The sequence below is a fragment of the Ranitomeya imitator genome, chromosome 4, assembly GCF_032444005.1.
Source record: "Ranitomeya imitator isolate aRanImi1 chromosome 4, aRanImi1.pri, whole genome shotgun sequence".
In the NCBI taxonomy this organism is placed as follows: Eukaryota; Metazoa; Chordata; class Amphibia; order Anura; family Dendrobatidae; genus Ranitomeya; species Ranitomeya imitator.
Genome location: NC_091285.1, coordinates 337,468,762 through 337,496,402, shown reverse-complemented (window position 1 = coordinate 337,496,402; position 27,641 = coordinate 337,468,762). Strand labels below are relative to the sequence as shown.

Genomic DNA, 27,641 nt, shown 5'->3' with positions numbered 1-27,641 from the left:
ATTTGACGGGGGGGATTCATTCAAAACTCCTCCTCTCCTGCTGGAGCCAGGTTTCCTGGGAAAACTGGGGGTCTGATGGGTCCCCTAGAAGAGGGGATACTGTTATGCTTCCACCCTTCAGTGTGTTTAGGATGCAGTTACTGACAACTCAGCTGTCCAATTTGGTACAGGGACGTGCTGAAGGTGTCAGTATTTTGCTTGACAGGTCAGTCATTCAGTCTGGTGAAGGGGCATGTTGAAGCTTTCAGTATGTTAATTGACAGCTCTGCCATCCAATTTGATACTGGGAGGCGCTGGCTGTCGCCAGGTGTTCATTATCCCAAGTGATTACCAGGCTACTTAACTGGACTGTTGCTACCAGACTTCTGCCAGACATATATTCAGCTAAGTGTGGTTGGTCTATCTGCATTCCGTTTGTAGATATTTCATTGCCTGACCTTGGACCTCGTTCTGGCCATTTGTCTTTTTAATCCCTACTGCACTGATAAGCTATTTTCCTGGTATTCTGCCCTCAGAACATTATTTTACTATGCCTTTGTTTATGGCTTCTGTTTATGACCTACTTCGTGGGTTTGGACCTCAGACTCCTGACTATCCTGTCTCATGGCTTGGCTGTGAGAAGTGACTCAGCGTCACATGAAGTACTATAGGTATGAAAAGGATGACACAGTGTTCAAGCAGGACAATGACCCAAAGACATACATCAAGAATGACAAAGAAATGGTTCAATGACAATGAAGTAGAGGTGCTGGATTGGCCCCAAAAGTCCCCAGACCTCAACCAAATTGAACACTTTTGGGTAGAGTTGAAAAAAAAGCTGTATACATACTCAAGTGAGTCAACCAGTATGCACCAACTTTGGGATCGTGTAGAAGAGACCTGGGATCAGATTTTGGTCGAAACATACTTGAATCTGATCGAGAGCATGGCCAGAAAGATTCAGGCTACGTTGAAAGCCAAAGGTAAATTTACAAATTACTAACAAAATAATGCAAATTTAAATTTTGATTTATAGGAGATAAACAAAACAATGCAATGACATTACAAGAATCTGCAGAACTAATCATAAAATAGTTGCAAGTTAAATTTATGTATGAGGTAACCAAGACGATTGTCTATAAAATGATGGTAGTCTCAAGTTCAAATCAGTAGTGCATGGTGAAATATTGAGCCTGAAAGTCAGAAGTTCAAAACACTGTTATCCTTTTGCTCGTCAGTGTATGTGACTTCTGCAGGTAATTGGTCACTCAGGACTTTATTTATTGTTATCAGACTACAGGAGCTGAATACAAATGCACAGCACAATTTTCAGACTTGCATTTTTAAAATAATTAGAGAACCATGTATAATTTTTTTTTTTTTTTACACGTCACAAATATCTGCTACTTTGTGTTGATAAATTGCATAAAATCCCACTTAAATAATTAAGTTTGAGTGTAATGTGAAGCAAAGTGGATAGGTTCACGGCATAGGAACATTTTTTCAAGCACTATATACAGCATTGCAAAAGTCTTAGGCAGGTGGGGAGAAAACGTAAAGTATGGATACTTGTAAAAATAGTTGTGAATGAAAAATGTAAAGTGAATGAACAAAAGAAAAATCTGAAATGAATATTTGATGTGACTTACCTTCAAAACAGCATCAAATCATCAATTTGTTTAGGTACACCTGTACACAGTTTATAATAATAATAATTATTATTTTATTTTTATAGCGCCGACACATTCCACAGCACTTTACATTTTCGAGGGGACTTGTAAAGATAATAGACATTACAGCATAACAATAAACGCAAAGATCAAAACAGATACAAAGAGAAATGAGGGCCCTGCTCGCAAGCTTACAATCTATGAGGAAAAGGGATGACATAAAAGTTGGATTGTAACAATTGTTTTAGTTGTTCGGACCGGCCAAAGTGTAAGAATCGGGTGTTCATGTAATGCTGCATGAACCGGTTATCAGCCTAAGTATGTAACAATAGAGACCCAGTGGGCTATTAGATGCATGAAGCATGTGAGAACATTATGCGAGGAACCTGGTTATGGTAAAAAATTTTGAATGGGCAGCACAGGGATAGTTAGGTTAATGCGTTGAGATGGTAGGCCAGTCTGAACACATGCGTTTTTAGAAATTAAAACTGTGGGGATTGGGGATTAATCATGTTAACCTGGGTAGTGCATTCCAAAGAATTGGTACAGAACATGAAAAGTCTTGGAGATGGGAGTGGGAGGTTCTGATTAATGAGGATGTTAACCTCAGGTCATTAGCAGAATGGAGGGGACAGGTAGGGTGGTAGACTGAGATGAGGGCGATGATGTAAGGTGGTGCTGAGCCATGGAGTGCTTTGTGGGTGAGGGTAATAAGTTTGTACTGGATTCTGGAGTGGATGGGTAACCAGTGTAATGACTGGCTCAAGGTAGAGGCATTGGTGTAACGGTTGGTGAGGAATATGATCCTGGCTGCAGCATTCAAGACAGATTGGAGAGCGGAGATTTTGGTAAGAAGGGGAGACCGATTAGTAGAGAATTACAATAGTTCAGACGAGAATGAATAAGAGAAACAGTAAGAGTTCTTGCAGAGTCGAAAGTAAGAAAGGGTCGAATTCTAGAAATGTTTTTGAGGTGCAGATAACAAGAGCGAGCCAGTGATCGGATGTGGGGGGATGAATGAAAGCTCAGAATCAAGTATGACCCCAAGACAGCGGGCATGTTGCTGGGGAGTAGTGGTGGAACCACACATGGAAATGGCAATGTCAGGCATAGGTACATTAGTAGAGGGAGGAAACACAAGGAGCTCAGTTTTTGACAAGTTCAGTTTCAGATAGAGGGAGGACATGATGTTAGAGACAGCGGTTAGACAATCACTGGTGTTTGCTAAAAAGGTAGGCATGATATCAGGAGAAGAGGTGTACAATTGGGTGTAATCTGCATAGAGATGGTACTGGAAACCAAATGTACTGATTGTTTGACCAATACGGGCAGTCTACAAAGAGAAGAGAAGGGGGCCTAGAACCGATCCTTGAGGAACCCCAACAGTAAGGGGGAAGATGAGAGGAGGAGCCAGCAAAAAATACAGTGAAGGAGCGGTCAGAGATAGGACGAGAACCAGGAGAGAATGGTGTCCTTGAGGCCAATGGAGCGGAGCAAAGTGAGTAGGAGCTGATAATCCACAGTTTCGAATGCTGCTGAGAGATCCAAGATAATTAGTATGGAGTAGTGACCATTAAATTTAGCTGTTAGTAGATCATTAGTGACTTTAGTAAGGGCAGTTTCAGTAGAGTGTAAAGAGTGGAAATCGGATTGTAGAGGGTCGGGAAGAGAGTTATCTGAGAGATAGCGGATAAGACGGGAGTGGACCAGGCGTTCCGGGAGTTTAGAGATGAAGGGAAGATTAAGGACAGGTCTATAGTGAGTGGTACAGTTTTTGTAGAGGGATTTTTTTTAAGTAATGGATGTATGATGGCGTGCTTAAATGAGGAGGGAAAGATACTAGAAGAGATAGAGGTTGAATATTTTTGTTAGGTGAGCGGTGACAGATGGGGAAAGGGACTGAAGGAGATGTGACTGAATGGGGTCACTGGTTCAAGTGGTCGGGCGAGAAGATGCAAGGAGCCTGATTACTTCTTCTGTGACTGCTTCAAAGTCAGAGAGAGAGCGAGATGTAGTAGGAGAGGGTGGACAGTGTATGGTATAAGGAGTTTGGGAGAAAATTTCCTGTCAGATATGGTCAATATTTTCTATGAAGTAATTGGTCAGATCGTCAGCGTGGAGATCCATGGTTGAGGCACTCTTGGGTTGAGTAGGGAATGAAAAGTGTTAAAGAGACATTTAGGGTTATTGGATAGTGAGGTGATGAGGGTGTTGAAATAAGTTTGTTTGGAGAGGTGAAGGACAGTGTTTTATGTTTTAAGCATAAACTTATAATGAATGAAAATCTTTGGGCTGATTGGATTTTCTCCATAGGCATTCGGCAGTTCTTGATAGAGAATGAAAGAAGGTTGTTGTCAGAAAGTGGGAGAGGGGAATTTGTGAAATCATCCACTAAGCAAAGCCGGGAGAAGACCAAGTCGCGAGAGTTTCCGTCTTCAAGCATTGGAGAGTTTGTAAGCTGCGATAGGCCGAAAGAGGAGGATAGACATAAGAGGTGAGCAGCAGATGGGGAGAGGGGAAAAGCAATGGGGATGTTGAAATCACCCATGATGTGGGTGGGGATGTCACAGGAGAGAAAGTGTGGAAGCCAGGTGGCAAAGTGATCCAGAAATTGATGGGAGGGGCCCTGAGGATGATACACCACCGCCACTTGTTTGGAGAAGGGGATGTAGAGTCTGACAGCATGGACCTCAAAAGAAGGGAAGACAAGTGAGGGTACTTGAGGGATAACCTGAAAGGTACATTTGGGTGATAGGAGCAGACTAACGCATCCACCTGCTCTGTCGTCTGATCTTGGGGTGTTAAAGAAGTGCAGTCCACCATATGAAAGAGCAGCAGGAGTGGTGTTGTCTGACTGCTGGATCCAGGCTTCAGGAAGAGGCAGGAGGTTAAGAGAATTAGAAAGGATGAAGTCATGGAAGAAGGAGAGTTTATTACACACTGAGCGAGAAATCCAAAGGGTACAATTGAAAGACAGATGGCATGCAGGCTATATTAATAAGATTAGAGAGGTTTCTGGGAGTAGCAATTGTGGAGTTTGACTTGCTATAACATGGGGGGGGGGGTTGGGAGAGATATCTCCTGTGACTAGAAGAAGGAGGATACAAAGAGTGAGCAGATGGTTAAGTGATTTGTGAGAGCGTCTCTTGTGTTGGATAGTGAGACTGAATGGATCTGTGACATTTTAGCAATGTGAAAAGAGCATGAGTGCTATACATAGAAGAGGAGAGGACTGAGGGGCCGATATGGATGGAGTGTAAAGAGTTAATGCAAGGACGGTGGATGTGACTGACTGCTGCAGCCAGGATATAAATTATACAAATGCATATGGTAAATATTTGTTGTAATCCAAATGTACTGAGAATAGGTTAGTTTATTTGTCTTACCTATCTCCTGCCCTGTCTAGCTGTCATGGTATAACTGCCGATACTTTGCTAAAATGTGTTTCGATTAAATGTGCACAAATGCACTCCTGCATAAATGCTTCTTCAGGCTGGGTCTCAATATATAAGGCTTATTTCACATTTGCGTTGTCTGCTGTACGTCGTTGTGCAGTAAAATGACGTGTCAACAGACGTTACAAAAATAGTGAAAAACGTATGTGACGCATCCAGTGTAATGACGGATGCATCGTTTGTGCTGTTGCCACAATTTCAATAGAGAAATTGCCGGGAATCATATGTCCGGGGATCCGGGGATGAGAGAGAGACAGAGAGAGAGACTTTTTCCCAGATTTGAAAATCCTTCCGGGCATGCTCAGAGGGGAAAAACATCATACGTCGCTGGATTCCTGTACGTGATGGTCAGCGTCCTGTGTCCATAGGCTTCCATTATAGCCAACGATGGGCAGTGCAGGATGTGTCGCTGACTGATTTTCCGACGTGCAGAAAAAACTTTCTCCACACGACAGACCGCTATTTTCCGATGGATCCAGTGCACAACGGATGAAATGGATGGCCATCCGTCAGAATCCGTCGCTAATACAAGTCTATGGGAAAATGCAGGATCCTGCAAATTTGTTTGCAGGATCCTGCATTCTCAAAAATCTACGGATTATGACGGATGCTGAAAAACGCAAGTGTGAAAGTAGCCTAAGAGGCTAGCTCTAAGATCTCCCCCTATTTAACTCATTCGTTAGCAATCAATCAAATAAGTTAGGTCTGCAGGAGGCAATAAATGAACTAACAAATAAACAACTATGCAGGCCTACATGGATCATAAATAACTTTGAAAAAGGGGCAAGCAGAGTTGAATTGCAATAACATTACATATGCTTGCAAAGATGAATAGAATTGACTGGAGACATACAGGAGTTGAAAGAGTGAATACCATTAGGCCGGCCTCACACTAGCGTGTTTTACGGAAGTAAGAGAGGTGCTGAAAATACGGATTGCATACGGTACAATGATTCTCTATGGCCCAGCTCCTATCTGCCATATTTTACTGATCCGTATTATACGGTCTTCTATGGCCGTAGAAAAACGCAGCATGTTGCATTTGTCACCGTATTGCGCAAAAAATACGCCAATGAAAGTCTATGGGGGCCCTCTGCTGGATGTCCTCATATGAACTCGAGCGTGGGAAAATATTCAGAAAAGTTCCCAGGCTCGAGTTCATATGAGGACATCCAGCAGAGGGCGCATCACCGCGACTGAAGGTAACTACAGGTCATTGACCTACATTCCATTCATTCCCTGCGGTTTTACAGGCAGGAGCACAGCTGCATTAGCAGAGCTTCTGCTTGTAAAAATAATTAACCCCTTCAGATGGATTTACAGCGTGGGACGAGACTAATCATCTGAAAGTATGGGATATTGTTGTTTTTTTATTTTACCTTTTTTACATAACGAGGGTCTTCAGGTGGATAACCGGTATAATAAAATATTACAAAAACCTGTGTATTTATTTCATTAAAATACTTTGTAAGGCTGCAGTCACACTAGCAGTATTTGGTCAGTATTTTACATCAGTATTTGTAAGCCAAAACCAGGAGTGGGTGATAAATGCAGAAGTGGTGCATATGTTTCTATTATACTTTTCCTCTATTTGTTCCACTCCTGGTTTTGGCTTACAAATACTGATGTAAAATACTGACCAAATATTGCTAGTGTGACGGCAGCCTAATAATGTGTGTGTGTGTTTTTTAACCATTTCATACTATTGGATTAATAATGGATAGGTGTCATAATTGACGCCTCTCCATTATTAACCTGGCTTAATGTCACCTTACAATAGCAAGGTGACATTAACCCTTCATTACCCCATATCCCACCGCTACACGGGAATGGGAAGACAGTGGCCAAGTGCCAGAATAGGCGCATCTTCCAGATATGCCTTTTCTGGGGTGGCTGGGGGCAGATGTTTTTAGCCGGGGGGGGGGGGCAATAACCATGGACCCTCTCCAGGCTATTAATATCTGCCCTCAGTCACTGGCTTTACCATTCTGGCGGAGAAAATTGTGCGGGAGCCCACGTCAATTTTTTCCCACGATTTAACCCTTAAATTTACTAGCTAGAGCGCCCAAATTTTGCACATACACACTACTAACATTAGTAGTGTGGAATATGCAAAAAAAGGGATATGAGATGGTTTACTGTATGTAAACAATGTCTTATATCATGTCGGGTTTGAGAAGGAGATAGGAAAAGCCGGCAATTGAATTAGCGGCTTTTAAGCTATCTAGCGCTGTATGATATATTAATATATATATATATATATATATACTAGCTATTGAACCCGTTCTACGCCCGGGTGGCGAGCATTTATATTGGTATATGGTCTCCATCCTTGTATGTGCTGCTCCATCCTGCGTCCCCATCCTGTCATGTGCTGCTCCATCCTGCGCCCCCGTTCTGTCATGTGCTGCTCCCATCCTGCGCCTCCATTCTGTCATTTGCTGCTCCCATCCTGTCATGTGCTGCTCCCATCCTGCGCCCCCGTTCTGTCATGTGCTGCTCCCATCCTGCGCCCCCGTTCTGTCATGTGCTGCTCCCATCCTGCTCCCCCGTTCTGTCATGTGCTGCTCCCATCCTGCTCCCCTGTTCTGTCATGTGCTGCTCCCATCCTGCGCCCGTTCTGTCATGTGCTGCTGCCATCCTGCACCTGTTCTTTTATGTGCTGCTCCCATCCTGCGCCCGTTCTGTCATGTGCTGCTGCCATCCTGCGCCCGTTCTGTCATGTGCTGCTGCTATCCTGCTCCCCTGTTCTGTCATGTGCTGCTCCCATCCTGTGCCCGTTCTGTCATGTGCTGCTGCCATCCTGCGCCCGTTCTGTCATGTGCTGCTCCCATCCTGTCATGTGCTGCTCCCATCCTGCACCCGTTCTGTCATGTGCTGCTGCCATCCTGCGCCCGTTCTGTCATGTGCTGCTCCCATCCTGCGCCCATTCTGTCATGTGCTGCTGCCATCCTGCGCCCGTTCTGTCATGTGCTGCTGCCATCCTGCGCCCGTTCTGTCATGTGCTGCTGCCATCCTGCGCCCGTTCTGTCATGTGCTGCTGCCATCCTGCGCCCGTTCTGTCATGTGCTGCTGCCATCCTGCCCCCGTTCTGTCATGTGCTGCTCCCATCCTGCGCCACCATTGTATTATATGCCCCCCCATAAGACGCTCCAGTGTGTATGCCCCCGTATGCTGCTGCCATATAAAAAAAAAAAAAATACCATACTCACCTATCGTCCGGCTCCACTGCAGGTGTGTCTTCAAGAAAATGGCGCCGGAAAGCTCGGACTGCGCAGGCGCCGATTCCGGCAGCAGGAATCGGCGCCTGCGCAGTCCGCGCTTTCCGGCGCCATTTTCTTGAAGACACACCTGCAGTGGAGCCGGAGTGTGTCTTCAAGAAAATGGCGCCGGAAAGCGCAGACTGCGCAGGCGCAGATTCCGGCAGCAGGAGGAGCAAGACAATGGAGCCGGAAATGCCGTAAATAAAAACTTACTGTGCCATGAGGCTGTGGCACTTCATGCCACAGCAATTTGTTACTTACGGAATTTCCGGCGCCATTGTCTTGCTCCTCCTGGTGCCGGAATCGGTGCCTGCGCAGTCCACGCTTTCCGGCGCAATTTTCTTGAAGACACACTGCTGTGTGTCTTCAAGAAAATGGCGCCGGAAAGCGCGGACTGAGCAGGCGCCGATTCCGGCACCAGGAGGAGCAAGACAATGGCGCCGGAAATGCCGTAAGTAAAAACTTACTGTGCCGACAGACATACGGCGCCCCCGTGCTCCCGACCCCCTGCTCTCTGTGGCATCTATAATAGACGGCGCCCCCTGCTCCCGACCCCCTGCTCTCGGCGGCATTTTCTATAATGTAACGCTAGGAGCGTCGCGCCTGCGCAGTCTATTAAGGCTTCGGACAGAGTGACACTCCCAGCGTTATATTATAGATATATGTGTGTTTCACTGATACTTTGACACACCCTGCCTACGGATGACATATGGACCACTATTTTGGGGACTTTTCTGCGTATTACGGCCATAAATAACGGACCGTATTTTTATACGCTGAGTGTGAGGCCGGCCTTAGAAGCTACTTGCTGACATAATTGACTGAAGACATACAGGATAAATGCAGGAGTTGAAAGAGCTGAATACCTGAGAAAAGAATTCTTTGGTGTCCAGTATGATGCCCCCTGCGATCTCCTGCCTCCTGCTTCAGTGTCCTTCTCCAGAGTGATCCTCCTGCGATCTTTATGAAGGAAATTGGCAGGATGGTTGATTTAAACATCTTTGAAAACTGTGAACAGATCTTCTATGAAATAAGTTTTGTGCAAATTCCTCTCTCTTTTCATGTAATCCCAGACAGACTCAGTTGTTTTTAAATCAGGGCTCTGTGGGGACAAAGTAATCAATTCAAGGACTCCTTGCTCTACTTTATGCTGCTGAAGATAGTTCTTAATGGTATTGGCTGTTTTTCTGCTGCTTAATACATTTTGAGCCAGTCAGCCACCTCCCTGATGGAATTGCATGATGCAAAAGAATCTGCCTGGATTTCTGAGCAATGACACCAAGAAATAGACAATTTTGAGGACCTTGGATGAAGGAATCAGCAATGGTAACTTTGTTCAAAAGATAAAAGACATATCATGCTTACATCCTTTCAAAATCATTAGATTTCTAGTAGTGCCTTCAGTTCAGAACTAGCAGCAATGACTCTGCTACACCCATCTCCTGTTCAAAGAAGTATCGCATAACGTGATCTTTTTATAAAAATTTCAACCCAATACCATACCTTTCAGCAGGATAATGATCTCAACATACAGACTTGCAAGTGTGAGTACTAGGGTTGAGCGACCTTGACCTTTTTAGAGTCGAGCCGTGTTTCGCGAAACCCGACTATCTTAGAAGTCGAGTCGAGTGGAATCGGCCGATTATCGCGAAAAGTCGGGTATCGCCCGAAACACGAAACCCAATGCAAGTCAATGGGGGAGCATAGTCGGCAGTGAGTGGAGGCCAGGAAAACACCTACACTGCCCATTTTAATGGCAAAAACATCCATTCTTGTTAAAGAAGCTTGTCAATCGTAATTTACCTTATAATAATTGGAAGGCATTTGAAATTGGGGGTCATTTGGCTAAAGTTGTGGGGGGTAGGGCTGGTTCAAGTAATTAGTGGGCCCAGTAAATCTGGACCACGTCACGGCAGTGGAGCAGGGAGAGGTAAGTATTTCAACGTTGCAAGTGCTGTGATCCTGAGCAAGCAGGGGGGGCCCACTCGTTGGCATTGGCACTGGCACAGGGCCCCTCAAAGTACAGCGGTGTGTTTGCACGGCGGGGGCGCCTCCCACCGGCAGCAACACTTTTGCGTACTATGAGAGGCCCTGTGCCAGTGACGTCACCAACTAGTATTCCTCCCCCACCTGATGAAGGAACCTGCACTTTCATCTGCACCTTCCTCTTTGTCCCCGTGTAAGGTGGTATGGTATGCGGGAAGAGGAACCTGACTTTCAGCAGGGTCACAATCTTGCTGTGTAGCGTGCACGGGGAATTTTGCGTTATGGGTCAATGTACCAGCAGACTCATCTATCACTGGCTGGGCAATGGGCAGGATGAGGAGGAAACACAGATATAGGCCCAAAGAATAAAGTGGGCTAAATGCAGTTCAAAATTGGTAACACAGGACTAACCAGGGGGCATTGCAGTGGAGGACAACTGGAATGAGAGGCTGACACAGAGAGTAGGCCCAAATCAGTAAGTAGTCGACATGCAGTTCAAAATTGGCAACCGTAGTAAACAGGCGGCCCAGCTTTGTTCAGTTGAGGAGAACAGCAAGGAGTGGCAGACACCAATAGTAGGCCCCAACCCAACTAGTAGGCCAAATGCAGTCTAACATTAACAACTACTTAACAAGAGCCTGAAAATGGAATTTCAGGACAGGAAACCAGGAGAACAGCAAGGAGTGGCAGACACCGATAGTAGGCCCCAAACCAACTAGTACGCCAAATGCAGTTGTTCCATTTAACTACAATTTAATGAGAGCCTGAAGATAGAAGTTCAGGAAAGGCAACCTGGAGAACACCTTGGAGTGGAACACACCATCTCTCTACACCCCATACCCAATTTGTAGGCCTAATGCAGTGTAGTTTTCAACAACTACTAAACGAGAGTCGGAAGATCGAAGCAATGTGGACGAAACCTGGGGAACACCTTGGAGTGTAACACACCGTCTCTCTACACCCCATACCCAATTTGTAGGCCTAATGCAGTGTAGTTTTCTACAACTACTAAACGAGAGTCGGAAGACCGAAGCAATGTGGACGAAACCTGGGGAACACCTTGGAGTGGAACACACCATCTCTCTACACCCCATACCCAATTTGTAGGCCTAATGCAGTGTAGTTTTCTACAACTACTAAACGAGAGCATGAAGATCGAAGCAATGGAGAGGAAACCTGGGGAACACCTTGGAGTGGAACACACCATCTCTCTACACCCCATACCCAATTTGTAGGCCTAATGCAGCGTAGTTTCCAACAACTACTAAATGAGAGCATGAAGATCGAAGCTCAGGAAAGGCAACCTGGAGAACACCTTGGAGTGGAACACACCATCTCTCTACACCCCATACCCAATTTGTAGGCCTAATGCAGTGTAGTTTTCAACAACTACTAAACGAGAGTCAGAAGATCGAAGCAATGTGGACGAAACCTGGGGAACACCTTGGAGTGTAACACACCGTCTCTCTACACCCCATACCCAATTTGTAGGCCTAATGCAGTGTAGTTTTCTACAACTACTAAACGAGAGTCGTAAGACCGAAGCAATGTGGACGAAACCTGGGGAACACCTTGGAGTGGAACACACCATCTCTCTACACCCCATACCCAATTTGTAGGCCTAATGCAGTGTAGTTTTCTACAACTACTAAACGAGAGCATGAAGATCGAAGCAATGGAGAGGAAACCTGGGGAACACCTTGGAGTGGAACACACCATCTCTCTACACCCCATACCCAATTTGTAGGCCTAATGCAGCGTAGTTTCCAACAACTACTAAATGAGAGCATGAAGATCGAAGCTCAGGAAAGGCAACCTGGAGAACACCTTGGAGTGGAACACACCATCTCTCTACACCCCATACCCAATTTGTAGGCCTAATGCAGTGTAGTTTTCAACAACAACTAAACGAGAGTCGGAAGATCGAAGCAATGTGGACGAAACCTGGGGAACACCTTGGAGTGTAACACACCGTCTCTCTACACCCCATACCCAATTTGTAGGCCTAATGCAGTGTAGTTTTCTACAACTACTAAACGAGAGTCGGAAGACCGAAGCAATGTGGACGAAACCTGGGGAACACCTTGGAGTGGAACACACCATCTCTCTACACCCCATACCCAATTTGTAGGCCTAATGCAGTGTAGTTTTCTACAACTACTAAACGAGAGCATGAAGATCGAAGCAATGGAGAGGAAACCTGGGGAACACCTTGGAGTGGAACACACCATCTCTCTACACCCCATACCCAATTTGTAGGCCTAATGCAGCGTAGTTTCCAACAACTACTAAACGAGAGCATGAAGATTGAAGCTCAGGAAAGGCAACCTGGAGAACACCTTGGAGTGGAACACACCATCTCTCAACACCCCATACCCAATTTGTAGGCCTAATGCAGCGTAGTTTCCAACAACTACTAAACGAGAGCATGAAGATTGAAGCTCAGGAAAGGCAACCTGGAGAACACCTTGGAGTGGAACACACCATCTCTCTACACCCCATACCCAATTTGTAGGCCTAATGCAGCGTAGTTTCCAACAACTACTAAACGAGAGCATGAAGATTGAAGCTCAGGAAAGGCAACCTGGAGAACACCTTGGAGTGGAACACACCATCTCTCTACACCCCATACCCAATTTGTAGGCCTAATGCAGCGTAGTTTCCAACAACTACTAAACGAGAGCATGAAGATTGAAGCTCAGGAAAGGCAACCTGGAGAACACCTTGGAGTGGAACACACCATCTCTCTACACCCCATACCCAATTTGTAGGCCTAATGCAGCGTAGTTTCCAACAACTACTAAACGAGAGCATGAAGATTGAAGCTCAGGAAAGGCAACCTGGAGAACACCTTGGAGTGGAACACACCATCTCTCTACACCCCATACCCAATTTGTAGGCCTAATGCAGCGTAGTTTCCAACAACTACTAAACGAGAGCATGAAGATTGAAGCAATGGAGAGGAAACCTGGGGAACACCTTGGGGAGGCAGACACCGTTAGTAGGCCCTACCAAAGTTGTACACCCAATGCAGTTTTAAAATTCCTAGAGGCTGAAAACAAGACTATTGACGCTCAGCTTTTTTCAAAGGAACACAGCTGAATTGAGTGGCGCAGACAGACACAGGTAGTAGGACTCAAACCAAAAATGTGGCTCACTGCAGCAGAAAAAAGTTACAGGGGTACACAAGCTGCAGTGCTCTGGGCAGTGGAGGACAATTTCAATAGTGAACCGCAGACAGACTTTGTACGCCTACTATTAAAAAAAGGATGCTCTATGCAATTATAAATAGGTTCTAGGGGTACACGGGCAGCAGTGGTGTGGTCAGTGGAGGCCTAGTGGAAGGAGTGACCGCAGACAGGCATCGAAGGCCTAAAATAATAACACATGGCTGTAGGCAATTTTAAATTGGTTCCAGGGGTACACGGGCAGCAGTGGCCTGGTCAGTGTAGTAGTAGTAGAAAGAACGGACCGCAGACAGGCATCGAAGGCCTAAAATAAAAAAATTGGGCTGGCTGTAGGCAATTTTAAATTGGTTCCAGGGGTACACGGGCAGCAGTGGTGTGGTCAGTGGAGGCATATTGTAAGGAGTGACCGCAGACAGGCATCGAAGGCCTAAAATAATAACACATGGCTGTAGGCAATTTTAAATTGGTTCCAGGGGTACACGGGCAGCAGTGGTGTGGTCAGTGGAGGCCTAGTGGAAGGAGTGACCGCAGACAGGCATCGAAGGCCTAAAATAAAAAAATTGGGCTGGCTGTAGGCAATTTTAAATTGGTTCCAGGGGTACACAGGCAGCAGTGGTGTGGCCAGTGGAGGCCTAGTGGAAGGAGTGACCGCAGACAGGCATCGAAGGCCTAAAATAATAACACATGGCTGTAGGCAATTTTAAATTGGTTCCAGGGGTACACGGGCAGCAGTGGCCTGGTCAGTGTAGTAGTAGCAGAAAGAACGGACCGCAGACAGGCATCGAAGGCCTAAAATAAAAAAATTGGGCTGGCTGTAGGCAATTTTAAATTGGTTCCAGGGGTACACGGGCAGCAGTGGTGTGGTCAGTGGAGGCATATTGTAAGGAGTGACCGCAGACAGGCATCGAAGGCCTAAAATAATAACACATGGCTGTAGGCAATTTTAAATTGGTTCCAGGGGTACACGGGCAGCAGTGGTGTGGTCAGTGGAGGCCTAGTGGAAGGAGTGACCGCAGACAGGCATCGAAGGCCTAAAATAAAAAAATTGGGCTGGCTGTAGGCAATTTTAAATTGGTTCCAGGGGTACACGGGCAGCAGTGGTGTGGTCAGTGGAGGCATATTGTAAGGAGTGACCGCAGACAGGCATCGAAGGCCTAAAATAATAACACATGGCTGTAGGCAATTTTAAATTGGTTCCAGGGGTACACGGGCAGCAGTGGTGTGGTCAGTGGAGGCCTAGTGGAAGGAGTGACCGCAGACAGGCATCGAAGGCCTAAAATAAAAAAATTGGGCTGGCTGTAGGCAATTTTAAATTGGTTCCAGGGGTACACGGGCAGCAGTGGTGTGGTCAGTGGAGGCCTAGTGGAAGGAGTGACCGCAGACAGGCATCGAAGGCCTAAAATAATAACACATGGCTGTAGGCAATTTTAAATTGGTTCCAGGGGTACACGGGCAGCAGTGGTGTGGTCAGTGGAGGCCTAGTGGAAGGAGTGACCGCAGACAGGCATCGAAGGCCTAAAATAAAAAAATTGGGCTGGCTGTAGGCAATTATAAATTGGTTCCAGGGGTACACGGACAGCAGTGGTGTGGTCAGTGGAGGCCTAGTGGAAGGAGTGACCGCAGACAGGCATCGAAGGCCTAAAATAAAAAAATTGGGCTGGCTGTAGGCAATTTTAAATTGGTTCCAGGGGTACACGGGCAGCAGTGGTGTGGTCAGTGGAGGCCTAGTGGAAGGAGTGACCGCAGACAGGCATCGAAGGCCTAAAATAATAACACATGGCTGTAGGCAATTTTAAATTGGTTCCAGGGGTACACGGGCAGCAGTGGCCTGGTCAGTGTAGTAGTAGTAGAAAGAACGGACCGCAGACAGGCATCGAAGGCCTAAAATAAAAAATTGGGTTGGCTGTAGGCAATTTTAAATTGGTTCCAGGGGTACACGGGCAGCAGTGGTGTGGTCAGTGGAGGCATATTGTAAGGAGTGACCGCAGACAGGCATCGAAGGCCTAAAATAATAACACATGGCTGTAGGCAATTTTAAATTGGTTCCAGGGGTATACGGGCAGCAGTGGTGTGGTCAGTGGAGGCATAGTGGAAGGAGTGACCGCAGACAGGCTTCGAAGGCCTAACATAACAAAAATGTCAATACAATGGTATTGTCAGTGGCAGCCATTGAAGGATGTCAGCGCATAGACTAAACATTGGTGGAGCTGTGAGATAATTTTGCAAGTGGTAGAGCACTGTTTGAGCTGGGGGGGGAACTGTCTTGTGGCCGGCGGTACAGGCCCAGGGCCCCTCATATTACAACGGTGTGTCTGACGTTGGGTGCGCACCACCACCGCCAGAGACACTTTATTGTACTAGGAGGGACCCAGTGGCAGTGCCGTCGACCAAAAGCAGGCTCACCCACCTCTTCAGACAAACTGCACTCTCACGGGTGCTGTCGCCAAGTGTCGATACCACAGCCCCGTGTGGGGAGTTTGGCCATTTAGTGAGGTGTAAACATGTCGTATGCTGGACAATCAGGTGCAGAAAATTGCGAGATTGGAAAAGGCATTCAGAATAGTCCACAGGCAAGACCTTTTCATAGGAAAGCTAGGTGTCAGCCGGGCAAGGTGGGGCAAAAGATTTCGAAATCCAGTTGTGGTTCATTTTAATGAAGGTTAGATCATCTACATTTTGGGTAGCCAGACGAGTCCTTTTTTCTGTTAGTATTGAACCTGCAGCACTGAATACTCTTTCTGATAGGACACTAGCTGCCGGGCAAGCAAGCTCCTGCAATGCATATTCTGCCAATTCTGGCCAGGTGTCTAATTTTGATGCCCAGTAATCAAATGGGAATGACGGTTGAGGGAGAACATCGATAAGGGATGAAAAATAGTTTGTAACCATACTGGACAAATGTTGTCTCCTGTCACTTTGAATTGATGCTGCAGTACCTGTCCTTTCTGCGGTCATAGCAAAATCACTCCACAACCTGGTCAGAAAACCCCTCTGGCCAACGCCACTTCTGATTTCTGCCCCTCTAACTCCTCTGATCTGCTGGCCCCTGCAGCTCGTGTGAGAACGATCACGGGCGCTGTGTGCAGGGAATGCCAGAAGCAAACGGTCAACAAGAGTTGATTGTTTGGTTGCTAATATTAGTTCCAAGTTCTCATGTGGCATTATATTTTGCAAATTGCCTTTATAGCGAGGATCAAGGAGGCAGGCCAACCAGTAATCGTCATCGTTCATCATTTTAGTTATGCGTGTGTCCCTTTTGAGGATACGTAAGGCATAATCCGCCATGTGGGCCAAAGTTCCAGTTCTCAAATCTGCGGTTGTGCTTGGTTGAGGGGCAGTTTCAGGCAAATCCACGTCACTTGTGTCCCTCCAAAAACCAGAACCCGGCCTTGCCGCGCCACCAATTTCCAGTGGCCCCGGAAAAGCTTCCTCATTAAAAATATAATCATCCCCATCATCCTCCTCGTCCTCCTCCTACTCTTCGCCCGCTAACTCGTCCTGTACACTGCCCTGGCCAGACAATGGCTGACTGTCATCAAGGCTTTCCTCTTCCTCAGCTGCAGACGCCTGATCCTTTATGTGCGTCAAAATTTGCATCAGCAGACGCATTAGGGGGATGCTCATGCTTATTATGGCATTGTCTGCAATAACCAGCCATGTGCATTCCTCAAAACACTGAAGGACTTGACACATGTCTTGAATCTTCGACCACTGCACACCTGACAACTCCATGTCTGCCATCCTACTGCCTGCCCGTGTATGTGTATCCTCCCACAAAAACATAACAGCCCGCCTCTGTTCGCACAGTCTCTGAAGCATGTGCAGTGTTGAGTTCCACCTTGTTGCAACGTCTATGATTAGGCGATGCTGGGGAAGGTTCAAAGAACGCTGATAGGTCTGCATACGGCTGGAGTGTACGGGCGAACGGCGGATATGTGAGCAAAGTCCACGCACTTTGAGGAGCAGGTCGGATAACCCCGGATAACTTTTCAGGAAGCACTGCACCACCAGGTTTAAGGTGTGAGCCAGGCAAGGAATGTGTTTCAGTTGGGAAAGGGAGATGGCAGCCATGAAATTCCTTCCGTTATCACTCACTACCTTGCCTGCCTCAAGATCTACAGTGCCCAGCCACGACTGCGTTTCTTTCTGCAAGAACTCGGACAGAACTTACGCGGTGTGTCTGTTGTCGCCCAAACACTTCATAGCCAATACAGCCTGCTGACGTTTGCCAGTAGCTGCCCCATAATGGGAGACCTGGTGTGCAACAGTGGCAGCTGCGGATGGAGTGGTTGTGCGACTGCGGTCTGTGGACGAGCTCTCGCTTCTGCAGGAGGACGAAGAGGAGGAGGAGGGGGTGCAAACGGCTCCAGCCAACTGTTTCCTAGACCGTGGGCTAGGCAGAACTGTCCCAAACTTGCTGTCCCCTGTGGACCCTGCATCCACAACATTCACCCAGTGTGCCGTGATGGACACGTAACGTCCATGGCCATGCCTACTGGTCCATGCATCTGTTGTCAGGTGCACCTTTGTGCTCACAGATTGCCTGAGTGCATGGACGATGCGCTCTTTAACATGCTGGTGGAGGGCTGGGATAGCTTTTCTGGAAAAAAAGTGTCGACTGGGTAGCTCGTAGCGTGGTACAGCGTAGTCCATCAGGGCTTTGAAAGCTTCGCTTTCAACTAACCGGTAGGGCATCATCTCTAACGAGATTAGTCTAGCTATGTGTGCGTTCAAACCCTGTGTACGCGGATGCGAGGCTAAGTACTTCCTTTTTCTAACCATAGTCTCATGTAGGGTGAGCTGGACTGGAGAGCTGGAGATCGTGGAACTAGCGGGGGTGCCGGTGGACATGGCAGACTGAGAGACGGTGGGAGATGGTATTGTTGCCGCCGGTGCCCTAGATGCAGTGTTTCCTACTACGAAACTGGTGATTCCCTGACCCTGACTGCTTTGGCCTGGCAAAGAAACCTGCACAGATACTGCAGGTGGTGCGGAAAATGGTGGCCCTACACTGCCGGAAGGGATGTTGCGTTGCTGACTAGCTTCATTGGCCGAGGGTGCTACAACCTTAAGGGACGTTTGGTAGTTAGTCCAGGCTTGCAAATGCATGGTGGTTAAATGTCTATGCATGCAACTTGTATTGAGACTTTTCAGATTCTGTCCTCTGCTTAAGGTAGTTGAACATTTTTGACAGATGACTTTGCGCTGATCAATTGGATGTTGTTTAAAAAAATGCCAGACTGCACTCTTTCTAGCATCGGATACCTTTTCAGGCATTGCAGACTGAGCTTTAACCGGATGGCCACGCTGTCCTCCAACAGGTTTTGGCTTTGCCATGCGTTTTGGGCAAGATACGGGCCCGGCAGATGGAACCTGTTGCGATGTTGATGCCTGCTGCGGCCCCTCCTCCTCCGCTTCAGAACTGCTGCCGCCTGCACCCTGTTCCCCCAATGGCTGCCAATCGGGGTCAAGAACTGGGTCATCTATTACCTCTTCTTGTAGCTCGTGTGCAACTTCGTCTGTGTCACCGTGTCGGTCGGTGGTATAGCGTTCGTGATGGGGCAACATAGTCTCATCAGGGTCTGATTCTTGATCATTACCCTGCGAGGGCAATGTTGTGGTCTGAGTCAAAGGACCAGCATAGTAGTCTGGCTGTGGCTGTGCATCAGTGCACTCCATGTCAGATTCAACTTGTAATGGGCATGGACTGTTAACTGCTTCACTTTCTAAGCCAGGGACGGTATGTGTAAAGAGCTCCATGGAGTAACCCGTTGTGTCGCCTGCTGCATTCTTCTCTGTTGTTGTTTTTGCTGAAGAGGACAAGGAAGCGACTTGTCCCTGACCGTGAACATCCACTAATGACGCGCTGCTTTGACATTTACCAGTTTCACGAGAGGAGGCAAAAGAGCTAGAGGCTGAGTCAGCAAGATAAGCCAAAACTTGCTCTTGCTGCTCCGGCTTTAAAAGCGGTTTTCCTACTCCCAGAAAAGGGAGCGTTCGAGGCCTTGTGTAGCCAGACGACGAACCTGGCTCCACAGCTCCAGACTTAGGTGCAATATTTTTTTTCCCACGACCAGCTGATGCTCCACCACTACCACTACCCTCATTACCAGCTGACAATGAATGCCCCCGGCCACGACCTCTTCCACCAGACTTCCTCATTGTTTTAAAAACGTAAACAAACTAATGGTATTTGTTGCTGTCACACAAATTACACGGTGAGCTATAACTTCAGTATGATTTAGCTACCCCTTTACAGGTGAGTGAGACCACAACGAAAATCAGGCACAATGTTACACACTCTGTTGTTGGTGGCAACAAATGAGAGAGATGCCACACACGCAGGACTGTCACTGAAGCACAAATGTAAATATTAATCTCCCACTGATTTGATTTTTTTTTTCTTTCAGGGAGACTTTAGGAAAAAAAAATAATAGAATAAAATGATTTTTTCAGGAAGAATTTAGAAACCAAATAAAATAAAATGATTTTTTCAGGGAGAATTTAGAAAACAAATAAAACAAAAAAAGGCTTTCTATGGCCCACTGAGTGAGAGATGACGCACACAGGAGTCAGGAGTGGCACACAAGCCCAGAGGCCAATATTTATCTCCCACTGATTGATGTAGTGATTTTTTCAGGTAGATTTTGGAACCCAAATCAAGCTAAAAAAATAATAGGCTTTCTATGGCCCACAATTGGAGAGAGAGGGAGAGATGGCACACCCAGGAGTCAAGACTGGCACACAAGCAGAAAGGGCAATATTAATCTCCCACTGATTTGATTTTTTTTTTTTTTCAGGGAGACTTTAGGGAAAAAAAATAATAGAATAAAATGATTTTTTCAGGAAGAATTTAGAAACCAAATAAAATAAAATGATTTTTTCAGGGAGAATTTAGAAAACAAATAAAACAAAAAAAGGCTTTCTATGGCCCACTGAGTGAGAGATGACGCACACAGGAGTCAGGAGTGGCACACAAGCCCAGAGGCCAATATTTATCTCCCACTGATTGATGTAGTGATTTTTTCAGGTAGATTTTGGAACCCAAATCAAGCTAAAAAAATAATAGGCTTTCTATGGCCCACAATTGGAGAGAGAGAGAGAGAGATGGCACACCCAGTAGTCAAGACTGGCACACAAGCAGAAAGGGCAATATTAATCTCCCACTGATTTGATTTTTTTTTTTTCAGGGAGACTTTAGGAAAAAAAAATAATAGAATAAAATGATTTTTTCAGGAAGAATTTAGAAACCAAATAAAATAAAATGATTTTTTCTGGGAGAATTTAGAAAACAAATAAAACAAAAAAAGGCTTTCTATGGCCCACTGAGTGAGAGATGACGCACACAGGAGTCAGGAGTGGCACACAAGCCCAGAGGCCAATATTTATCTCCCACTGATTGATGTAGTGATTTTTTCAGGTAGATTTTGGAACCCAAATCAAGCTAAAAAAATAATAGGCTTTCTATGGCCCACAATTGGAGAGAGAGAGAGAGATGGCACACCCAGGAGTCAAGACTGGCACATAAGCAGAAAGGGCAATATTAATCTCCCACTGATTTGATTTTTTTTTTTTTTCAGGGAGACTTTAGGAAAAAAAAATAATAGAATAAAATGATTTTTTCAGGAAGAATTTAGAAACCAAATAAAATAAAAATGATTTTTTCAGGGAGAATTTATAAAACAAATAAAACAAAAAATAGGCTTTCTATGGCCCACTGAGTGAGAGATGACGCACACAGGAGTCAGGAGTGGCACACAAGCCCAGAGGCCAATATTTATCTCCCACTGATTGATTTATTGATTTTTTCAGGTAGAATTTAGAACCCAAATCAACCAAAAAAATAAATAGGCTTTCTATGGCCCACTATTTGTGAGAGAGATGGCACGCTCAGGACTGGCACACAAGCCCAGAGGCCAATATTAATCTCCCACTTTATTTTTTTTTTCAGGGAAAATTTATAAACCCAATAAAAAAAATAATAAATAGGCTTTCTATGGCCCACTATCTGAGAGAGAGAGATGGCACGCTTACGATCTGGCACACAAGCCCAAAGGCCAATATTAATCTCCCTTTTTTTTTTCAGGGAGAATTTATAAAACCAAAAAAAAATAAATAAATAGGCTTTCTATGGCCCACTATTTGTGAGAGAGATGGCACGCTCAGGACTGGCACACAAGCCCAGAGGCCAATATTAATCTCCCACTTTTTTTTTTTTGTTCCAGGGAAAATTTATAAACCCAATAAAAAAAATAATAAATAGGCTTTCTATGGCCCACTATCTGAGAGAGAGAGATGGCACCCTTAGGACTGGCACACAAGCCCAAAGGCCAATATTAATCTCCCACTGATTGATTTATTGATTTTTTCAGGTAGAATTTAGAACCCAAATAAAGCAAAAAAAAAAAAATAGGCTTTCTATGGCCCACTGAGTGAGTGATGATGCAAACAGGAGTCAGGAGTGGCACACAAGCCCTGAGGCCAATATTTTTCTCCCACTGATTGATGTAGTGATTTTTTCAGGTAGATTTTATAACCCAAATCAAGCAAAAAAATAAATAGGCTTTCTATGGCCCACTGAGTGAGAGATGGCACACACAGGGATGGCACTCTAGCAGAAATGTCAATCTTAATCTCCCACAAAAAAAAAAAAAAAAAAAAAACAGGGAGTGTCCAACAATTACTATCTCCCTGCAGTAATCTCAGCCAGGTATGGCAGGCAGCAATAAGGAGTGGACTGATGTACAAATTAAATAAAAAGTGTGGACAAACAAAAAAGATAGCTGTGCAGAAAGGAAGGAACAAGAGGATTTGTGCTTTGAAAAAAGCAGTTGGTTTGCACAGCGGCGTACACACAGCAATGCAGCTATCAGGGAGCCTTCTAGGGCAGCCCAATGAGCTACAGCGCTGAGGGAAAAAAAAAATGTAGCTTCCACTGTCCCTGCACACCGAAGGTGGTGTTGGGCAGTGGAAATCGCTACAGCACAAGCGGTTTGGTGGTTAATGGACCCTGCCTAACGCTATCCCTGCTTCTGACGAAGCGGCAGCAACCTCTCCCTAAGCTCAGATCAGCAGCAGTAACATGGCGGTCGGCGGGAACGCCCCTTTATAGCCCCTGTGACGCCGCAGACAGCAAGCCAATCACTGCAATGCCCTTCTCCAAGATGGTGGGGACCAGGACCTATGTCATCACGCTGCCCACACTCTGCGTTTACCTTCATTTGCTGAGAAATGGCGCTTTTCGCGTCATTGAAACGCGACTTTGGTGCGAAAGTCGCGTACCGCATGGCCGACCCCGCACAGGGGTCGGATCGGGTTTCATGAAACCCGACTTTGCCAAAAGTCGGCGACTTTTGAAAATGAACGACCCGTTTTGCTCAACCCTAGTGAGTACCCTTGACACAAGTTGCAAGCTTGCATATCTTGGCCAAAATATCGACCAATACCTCATATATCATGTATATACAGTGGGGCAAAAAAGTATTTAGTCAGTCAGCAATAGTGCAAGTTCCACCACTTAAAAAGATGAGAGGTGTCTGTAATTTACATCATAGGTAGACCTCAACTATGGGAGACAAACTGAGAAAAAAAAAATCCAGAAAATCACATTGTCTGTTTTTTTATGATTTTTTTTGCATATTATGGTGGAAAATAAGTATTTGGTCAGAAACAAACAATCCATATTTCTGGCTCTCACAGACCTGTAACTTCTTCTTTAAGAGTCTCCTCTTTCCTCCACTCATTACCTGTAGTAATGGCACCTGTTTAAACTTGTTATCAGTATAAAAATACACCTGTGCACACCCTCAAACAGTCTGACTCCAAACTCCACTATGGTGAAGACCAAAGAGCTGTCAAAGGACACCAAAAACAAAATTGTAGCCCTGCACCAGGCTGGGAAGACTGAATCTGCAATAGCCAACCAGCTTGGAGTGAAGAAATCAACAGTGGGAGCAATAATTAGAAAATGGAAGACATACAAGACCACTGATAATCTCCCTCGATCTGGGGCTCCACGCAAAATCCCACCCCGTGGGGTCAGAATGATCACAAGAACGGTGAGCAAAAATCCCAGAACCACGCGGGGGGACCTAGTGAATGAACTGCAGAGAGCTGGGACCAATGTAACAAGGCCTACCATAAGTAACACACTACGCCACCATGGACTCAGATCCTGCAGTGCCAGACATGTCCCACTGCTTAAGCCAGTACATGTCCGGGCCCGTCTAAAGTTTGCTAGAGAGCATTTGGATGATCCAGAGGAGTTTTGGGAGAATGTCCTATGGTCTGATGAAACCAAACTGGAACTGTTTGGTAGAAACACAACTTGTTGTGTTTGGAGGAAAAAGAATACTGAGTTGCATCCATCAAACACCATACCTACTGTAAAGCACTGTGGTGGAAACATCATGCTTTGGGGCTGTTTCTTTGCAAAGGGGCCAGGACGACTGATCCGGGTACATGAAAGAATGAATGGGGCCATGTATCGTGAGATTTTGAGTGCAAACCTCCTTCCATCAGCAAGGGCATTGAAGATGAAACGTGGCTGGGTCTTTCAAAATGACAATGATCCAAAGCACACCGCCAGGACAATGATCCAAAGCACACCGCCAGGGCAACGAAGGAGTGGCTTCGTAAGAAGCATTTCAAGGTCCTGGAGTGGCCTAGACAGTCTCCAGATCTCAACCCTATAGAAAACCTTTGGAGGGAGTTGAAAGTCCGTGTTGCCAAGCGAAAAGCCAAAAACATCACTGCTCTAGAGGAGATCTGCATGGAGGAATGGGCCAACATACCAACAACAGTGTGTGGCAACCTTGTGAAGACTTACAGAAAATGTTTGACCTCTGTCATTGCCAAAAAAGGATATATTATAAAGTATTGAGATGAAATTTTGTTTCTGACCAAATACTTATTTTCCACCATAATATGCAAATAAAGTGTTAAAAAAACAGACAATGTGATTTTCTGGATTTTTTTTCCTCAGTTTGTCTCCCATAGTTGAGGTCTACCTATGATGTAAATTACAGACGCCTCTCATCTTTTTAAGTGGTGGAACTTGCACTATTGCTGACTGACTAAATACTTTTTTGCCCCACTGTATATATATATATTTTTTTTTGCACTTCATTTTTCAGGATGCAGCCAAGCCCAGCATGTTTGGCTTTGTAAACTAGGCTGTCTGTTCTCATGGGATGCACTTAGATAGTGCTTGGCAGCCTTCTTAATCCAATAGTAATCCTCTGTAGTACATGCCTGCACAAGGCAATCTTGCCTTGCGCAGGCGTGTACTATGGAGGACAGAGAATTAACTTCAATCCAATATTGCAGCCAGCATGCAGCCAGCGGGTAAGGAAAGGGTGAATCAAACACCCCAAAACCCCGCCCCTATGGCTGAAAATTGTTCCCTCCAATTTCAGGTGACAGAGTCCCTTTAAGGTACTGTGTTTGGTGCTGTTCCAACTTTTTAAAATATATATATATATATATATATATATATATATATATATATTTATATTTATTTATATTCTGAAAGTTGAAAATGCAAAGGAAATGCAAAATCGTTATAAGCAATTTTGACAAGGGGTGCCCAAATGTTTACATGCCACTGTATATATGTATATTTTTTATTTATATAATGTGTCCTGAAATGATTTACATAGATATTCCACAAAGACTTATAATAATTAGCCTGTTTAAAGGTCTGTTGGTCATTTAATTAATTTCAGTTCAATAGGTTTTGGCCTTTTTTATTACCTTACTTATTGCTCTCTTCCTTTTGAGATTTGAATGAAATAGCGGAGGCCAAGTCTATCAAGTAAGTCTGAGTCTCTTTGGTAGAACAACATGTCATTAGTAGACTCAAAGAGGTGACAGAGTAATCAATTTTTGCTGAAGTTGCCCAATCAGTCATACAGGAGAACAAAATTAGCATTCTTCCGTAGTGTTTCTGTCATTACAATCACTCTGTTCTTACAAGCAATGATCATGAATATGGGGAACATTTTTTTCCAAACGAACAAGTAAAATGTTGTATGAGGTTCACCTATGAAATATAAAAGCAGATGTTACGGTAATTCATGATAATTAATGAGAAATACCGCGCCATGAGTGCCTGGAGATAATCACAATATTACCAACTCTGCTGTCCTGAAAGATCATATGCACCACCTCGTGCACACCACTAATATGCGTGCCAACCAAGTTGCCCTATAGAACATAAACACGCAACACCTCCTTATATTGCGCCTATATATATATATATACTACAATCCTGGTACACAATATAATTACAAATGCAATTAATGCCTATTTGCAAATTTTTACATACCTAATACAGGAAGGCATTTGGTAGGTTGCTGGGAGCTGGCCACATTCCGGATGGTACGAGGCTGGAACTTGCACACGCCATTGCTATTTAGGGCAGATAACTACCCGTATGCTCTGGAAGGTAGGCGCGCACCTTCCGCTGCTGAAAGCAGCAGGTGGAGAGTTACTGCTACTCCGTGCAGAACCAGAGACGTCCCGGCCGGTGGCGTCCCTGCATACACAGAAGAAGAATGGCCGACACTGACAAGCAGTGTGTGACGTTACTGGCCTATGGAGCCTCACTGGGGCCAAACTAACCTACGCGTTTCAAAGTGTAACGCACTCCTTCATCAGGGTTACCGCCCCATGTTTAATACTCCATATATAAACACTCTGCATATACCCCGCTGTGTGTTCCGCCTTGAGTCCCGCCCTCATGTTTGCTTCTAGCTTCCACCCCAAAAACCGCTATTGTGTCATCTAACCTATTTACAAGGGGATTCATAGTCTTCCAGTCAATACTCTACACCAAGAAATTTCCTTTTTAAGAGTATTGATTCCCTAGAGTCTATTTAAGCAATAGCAACACCTTGGGAATCCTAAAGCCATCCCCTACCATGCCCTACTGAGTTTTGGCTACAAATATATAATTTAATAAAATCCCTATATGGACAGTTAAAACTATACCTTTATTAGAAAAACACATACAAATTATGTAAAACTAAAATGCTATAAAATTATCCTAAAATAAATATGACTGGAGTAAAAATGTAATTAATAACTAGTGTGGCTATTCAATGGCTATTCAGTTGTTAGTACCAGACTAATAATGGACCTAAAATATATTCTTCCTAGGATATTATATTTATACTCATTTAAAACCTTATAAAATTGCATTGATATAATGGGATCAACACTGTGGGTTATTAAGTGTACCAGTCCCAATTCTTTACAGGCTATTATATGAGCCCTTGCTGCCCTCACTCCCCTCAATCTTTGATAGTATTCAGAAGGCATATAATGCCAATTCAAAGTTGAGTCCTTTAGGTTTCAAACTGTCCAAAGTGAAAATCCATTGGGATTCCATTCTTGACATTTGTTTTAGGAAATCGCCCCCTCTTTTGTTTGGATGTACAACTTGAATACCACAAAAATGTGTTCCTTTTAAAGATTGCCCATGTTTCTTCTTGAAATGGCGTGAGAGGGGGTGTCCTTTGAACCCTTTTTGGATATTAATAAAGTGTTCTTTTATACGTACCCTTAGTGGTCTCTTTGTGTTTTTTTTTAGCAAAGTTTGGAATTTTTTTTCACCATTTAGATAAAAAATAAACTAGATATGTTTGGTGTCTATGAACTCGTAGTGACCTGGAGAATTACAATAGCAGGTCAGTTTTAGCATTTACTGAACCTAGCAAAGAAGCACAAAAAACAAGTGTGGCATTGCGCTTTTTTTGCAATTTCACCGCACTTGGAATTTTTTTCATGGTTTCCAGTACACGACATGGTAAAACTAATGATGTTGTTCAAAAGTAAAACTTGTCCCGCAAAAAATAAGCTCTCACATGGCCATATTGACAGAAAAATAAAAAAGTTATTGCTCTGGGAAGGAGGGGAGTGAAAAACGAACACGGAGAAACGGAAAATCCCAAGAACATGAAGGGGTTAAACATGGGGTGGTAACCCTGATGAAGGAGTGCGTTACACTTTGAAATGCGTTAGTTAGTTTGGGCCCAGTGAGGCTCCATAGGTCAGTGATGTCACACGCTGCTTGTCAGTGTCGGCCATTCTTCTTCC

General features: G+C 45.0%; 1 pseudogene; it reads left to right on the top strand.

Moving 5' to 3' along the window:
• Positions 1-847: 847 nt before the first annotated feature.
• The window catches only part of LOC138674509 (piwi-like protein 1), a 51,677-nt pseudogene continuing 24,883 nt past the window's right edge, over positions 848-27,641 (top strand).